Source organism: Lissotriton vulgaris, chromosome 8 (assembly GCF_964263255.1).
Source record: "Lissotriton vulgaris chromosome 8, aLisVul1.2, whole genome shotgun sequence".
Taxonomy (NCBI): domain Eukaryota; kingdom Metazoa; phylum Chordata; class Amphibia; order Caudata; family Salamandridae; genus Lissotriton; species Lissotriton vulgaris.
In genome coordinates, this window is record NC_141696.1 from 567,837,129 (window position 1) to 567,843,380 (window position 6,252).

A 6,252-nucleotide genomic window follows, 5' to 3' on the forward strand; every position below is an offset into this window, starting at 1 on the left:
GTGTGCCGTATGTGTAATGCAGTCCCAGATGTATGAAAAAGCCCAGAGAGTCAAATGGTAAAATTTTTCTAATTTTGTTGGACAATGCCCCCACAACAGGTTTTTTTCACAACATACAACAAATGTGATAGGATGTAGGTGACATACAAAAGCCATTTGTTAGAAATTGGGTGTCTGGTTGGCAGAGGCGTGCACCCTTTCTAAGCAGGATCCACAATCCTAGTCTGGGTAAATCACAACACATACTAACTAAATTATCCTGTGCTAACCCTCAGGTATCTTGACACAGAGCAGTCAGACTTAATTTAGGAGGCAATGTTTAAAGTATTTGTGCGACACTTCAAACAGTAACACAGTGAAAACACTGCAAAAAGACCCCACCTTAGGTTAGAAACGTAGAGCTTAATTTTATGAAAAAAACAAGAACTACGGGCCCGATTCACAGAACAAACTTAAAACAGTAGACCACACTCAGCCTATTGACATCACTAAGACTGCTCAGGTCAGGCAGAACTGACTCCGTCAGCACTTTTAAACTTTCACGTGTTTTAAAAACTGTTCATTGCTTACTTGCACTTCTGGTGTTACCCTGGTCCATCGCGGCGTTTGCCGATTGCACGGAGGGGTCAAGCACCATCACTGCTCTTTTAAAAGACTCCCTTTGTGGAACATAGTGTTAGCGCTCCACACATTACAGCATTACTACTGTGGTCCCGCCCACTTCCTGCCTAAAAGCAAGTGCGCCGAGCGAACCCGCGCAGTAGACCACACTCAGCCTATTGACATCACGAAGACTGCTCAGGTCAGGCAGAACTGACTCAGTCAGAACTTTTAAACTTCCACGTGTTTTTAAAACTGTTCATTGCTTACTTGTACTTCTGGTGTTTCCCTGGTCCGTCGCGGCGTGTGCCGATTGCATGGAGGGTCAAGCACCATGTCTGCTCTTTTAAAAGACTCACTTCCTGGAACACAAGGTTAGAGCTCCACGCATTACAGCATTACTGCTGCGGTCCCACCCACTTCCTGCCTAAAATCAAGTGCGCTGAGCGGACCCGCACAGTAGACCACACTCAGCCTATTGACATCACCAAGACTGCTCAGGTCAAGCAGAACTGACTCTGTCAGAACTTTTAAACTTTCACATGTTTTTAAAATTGTTCATTGCTTACTTGTACTTCTGGTGTTCCCCTGGTCCGTCGCTGCCTGTGCCGATTGCACTGAGGGGTCAAGCACCATCTCTGCTCTTTTAAAAGACTCACTTCCTGGAACACAAGGTTAGCGCTCCACGCATTACAGCATTACTACTGCGGTCCCGCCTAAAAGTGCGCCGAGTGGACGCTCGCAACAGTGCCCTGGCGGCGCGCAATAGGCAAGCCCGTCTGCGCCCGTCCGCGCATGACTGTCGCCAGACGCCAGGCACCCTGCCCAATTCCACCCAAAACTCCCACCTCACTGACCTGTGATGGCCCTCCGCAAATACACTAGCTAGGAGCTTCACTCTCTAAACACAGTTCCCTGCAACTCACTTGGCAATGCTCCTGCCCCACCAATAGGAGGCCATGCAGCTCATGAATTCCCCGCACCTAGTCGACAACATATGAGAGCAAACAGTAACATCAAATGCTCCCAATCAGAGCCTATTCCATTAATAACTAAACACCTAACTTGTCTATACTGTAACGCTCAGTCCCTCCCTAAGCACGCATTACAAATCTGGTCACTACTAGACACAGAAAAAAACAGACTTATTTTTTGTCACAGAAACCTGTCTCCATGACTCGTCTCTACCAGACATTTCTGTAGCCCTTCCCTCCGACTACAAAATGATTAGATTAGACAGGACTGACAGAAGAGGAGGGGGAGTTGCAACTGCCCACAAGCCAAACACTAAAATATATATTATAGAAACCCATCTAGCTGAATGGGGCAAAACCTGCATCTTCACAATAGAGTTGGGGAGTAAGGAGTCATGGAAAGACGCCCTTCTCTACAGGCACCCCGCAAACAAAATAAAAGTTGTCAACAAACTAACGGCGGCGATAGCACCCCATGTTCTGGCCTCTGGCAACTTTCTTCTATTAGGGGACTTTAACTATCACGCCGAACTATTCATAGACCCCCACACTAATGACCTTATCATCAGCCTAAACACACTAGGCCTAAAGCAGCTAGTGACAGGTCCTACTCATATCGCTGGCCATTCCTTAAATCTCCTACTCACAGACTCGCCTAATGTAGAGATCGGCCAACTGCTCCCAGTCCTATGGTCAGACCACCATGTAATCAAGTTTCACATCCACATGAACCCAACTCAACCCCAATCCAGGAAAGAACTGAAACTGAGCAGACCATGGAACAAGATCAGCTTAGATTCCTTTTCTACTCATCTCAACCCCCCCTTACTGAGTTTGATGAGCCCAACAAGGCAGACATTGATATGAATTTCGAATTACCAACAACCTTAGACACTATCACCCCAAGAAAGCTGTCCAGATGTCCTAACAAACTCACTCCCTGGTTCACCCCAGACTTAAAAATGACCCAACTCGCTCTCAGGGCAGCCGAACGCAAATGAGGGTGGACAAAAAATGTAATAGACAGACAACAATACAAAACATCACACTGGCTCTATATGAACGACATAGCCTTAGCCAAAAAAGTGTACCTGGGAAATAGGATAAACCAGGCAGTGAATTTACACAGAAAATTATATAAAATCGTTAAGGAATTTACGAATCCTCCATCATGCCAGCCCCCACTCACTGAGACCCAAGAATGGGTCTACTCTTTCTCATCCTTCCTTACCAACAAAATTAACAACATTCATAAACTATTCCCCCAACCAACTGACACGACCCTAACCGACACATCACCTAAGCAGACAGTCAGCGAGCCTTATCCCATGCACACTACTGTCCTTAAGGAATTCCAGACAATCACAGAGAAAGAAGTAGCCCTCATGATAAACAGAATGAAATCTGGGTCCCCAGCAGACCCGGACTCCTCCCAAATTCTATCCAAAATTGAGCCAGCCCTCCTCCCCAATCTGACCAAAACTCTTAACCTTTTACTATCCCACTCTACTGTACCTGCTCGTTGGAAAGATGCCATATTCAGACATATCTTTAAAAAAAAACACTGCCAACCCCTTCAGCCTCTCAACTATCGCCCAATCTCCCTCCTACCACTGTTCAGAAAGATCATAGAAACCTTGATTAATAAACAAACAATTAGAAATTAATAAGCTCTTAGATCCATCTCAATCAGGATTCAGAGCGTTACATAGCACTGAAACTGACTTACTTGAGATTGTGGACAATATAAGACTGGCTCTTGATTCAAGACAATCTGCCATCCTGGTTTTAATTGATCTGTCGGCTACCTTCGACACCATCGCACACAACATTCTTCTAGAATGCCTAGCTTGGGCTGGTGTCGAGGGCCCAGCTCTACTCTGGATCAAGAGCTACCTGACCACACGGCTCTTCAAGGTCCAAATAGGAAATGTATCTTCTAAAAACCAGGAAATAGACCAGAGAGTCCCCAAGGGATCCATACTGAGCCCTACACTCTTCAATCTATATGTGTCCCCACTAGTAAAGATAATCAGAGCACATGGTATGAAACAGTGTCTTACGCAGACGACACACAGCTGCTAATTACTCTAGGACCTGACCACATTGACACCAAATTCAGATTCCAACAATGTATGCTAGCTATAAAGGACTGGATGTCCAACAACTATTTGTTGCTCAATGCCGGCAAAACAGAAATACTGCTCTTTGGCAATGCACACACACAATGGACAGATGACTGGTGGCCGCTGGCCTTGGGATCCTGCCTCTCATCTAAATCAACAGCCCGTAACCTGGTGATAACATTAGATAACAAACTCTCTATGGCTGACCATATTAACAATATAGTGTGCACCAGCTTTAAGCTAATGCACAATCTTAGGAAAATCTTCAAATCAATCAATCATCGCATTTATATAGCGCACTACTTACCCAGAGGGTCTCAAGGTGCTGGGGGGGGGGGGAGGGGGGTCTGCTACTGCTCGAACAACCAGGTCTTGAGTTCCTTCCTGAAGGCGAGGTGGTCCTGGGTCAGGCGGAGGTGGGTGGGGAGGGAGTTCCATGTCTTGGCGGCGAGGTAGGAGAAGGACCGTCCCCCTGTGGTGGCTCTACGGATGCGGGGTACGGCGGCGAGGGCGAGGCTGGTCGATTGAAGCTGGCGTTTGGGAGCGTAGAAGTTGAGGCGGCTGTTGAGGTATCCTGGGCCTTGGCTGTGTAGGGCTTTGTGTGCGTGGGTGAGAAGACGGAAGGTCATTCTCTTGTTGACCAGGAGCCAGTGCAGATCTCTCAGGTGTCCGGAGATGTGGCTGCGATGGGGGATGTCCAGGATGAGTCGTGCTGAGGTGTTCTGGATCCGCTGGAGTCTCTTCTGGAGTTTGGCGGTGGTTTCAGCGTAGAGGGTGTTGCCGTAGTCCAGACGGCTGGTGACGAGGGCCTGGGTGACCGTCTTCCTGGTCTCGGTGGGGATCCACCGGAAGATCTTACGAAGCATGCGCAGGATGTTGAAGCACGACGAGGAGACGGCGTTGACTTGTCTGGTCATGGAGAGGGAGGAGTCCAGGATGAAGCCCAGGTTGTGTGCGTGGTCTGTTGGTTTGGGTGCGCTGCCTAGGGCGGGGGGCCACCAGGAGTCGTCCCCAGCGGCGGGTGAGGATCCCAGGATGAGGACTTCCGTCTTATCTGAGTTCAGTTTCAGGCGGCTGTTCTACATCCATTCGGCTACCTCTTTCATCCCTTCGTGAAGGTTGGCTCTGGCGGTGGCGGGGTCGTTGGTAAGGGAGAGGATCAGCTGGGTGTCGTCGGCGTAGGAGATGATGTTGAGGTTGTGCTGGCGTGCAATGTCTGCGAGGGGGCTCATGTAGATGTTGAAGAGGGTTGGACTGAGCGAGGAGCCTTGAGGGACGCCGCAGATGACTTCGGAATTTGCAAACAAAATTGACTTCGGAGGATTCTGATCTGAAGTGGATCCCCCTCCCATCTTGCATACCCCATTACAGGGCCTAATCCTAAACCGCCTGGATTACGGCAATGCACTGTTCACCTCCATAAATGAGGACATTCTGACAAAACTCCAGGCCCTGCAGAACACCGCAGCCAGGCTGGTCCTAAACCTCCCCTCCCGCACCCCTTCTGTTCCCAGTCTTAGGACATTACACTTGTTTCCCATTAAAAAATGCATCACGTTCAAACTATGCTGCCAAGTTCACAAGACCCTTAACGATCAGGGGCCAAAATATCTAGCAAACAAGTTGACTGACTATCGCCCGGCTAGATCCCTACGCTCCACCAGCAAGCATCTCCTAATCGTTCCTAAAGTCCGTACAGTTAGGAATGGGGACAGATCCTTCTCTAAAATAGCCCCAGAAGTCTGTCTTAAATCTGTCTTAAGTTTGTCTTAAATCCAACTTAAGACAAAATTCTAACTTTACTACTACTAAATGTCTTCTGTGAATACAAAAAGTAGTACGTTTAGGATTTTGTCTTTAGTTAGTTATGTGAATCGGCCCCAAAACGACAAAAAATCAACCAGTAAAAGTTGAGATATGAGTTTTTAAAGGATAAATGCAAAATAGTTCTTAGAAGCAATAAACGTTTAAATGGTTTATCTGGTCACGCGGGAGTGGGGCAAAGTCAAATGTTCAGGCCGACTGTGAATGAGCATGGGCCAGATACATGGACCCACTTGGGCATGGAAACTAAGTTCCTTGATCAAGGCTTGTGTCGAAAGACTAAGAAAATATGAGGGTCAGCCGGAGCAATGTGTCGGTGACGAGCCACACAGCGGGCGAGATGCATCGAGATTCTCCATGCAATGGCAGTGATGTGTCAGTACAGAGTGCAAGATGCCGGTTCTGAAGGTGATCCACAGCTACTTTTCCTGCAGCAGGAGATACAGTGATTCTGAAGGCGATGAGCTGGATTCAAGTGTAATGCTTCAGCTCTGTTCCACTCTTAATTGAGGATCCACCGGTTCCAATCCACACAAAGATAAAGATGCACCAATTTTGACCCACACAAAAGCAAAGATATGCCGGTTCCGATGAGGATGTTTGGGTTCTGGTTGTAGAAGCACCATTGCCCTCACTTCCAAGGGTCCAAGACTGGGTGGCACTACTTGGTAGAGCAGACTCACAGATTGCAGATGCAGGTAGTTGAAATTTTTGATACACCTGGGACT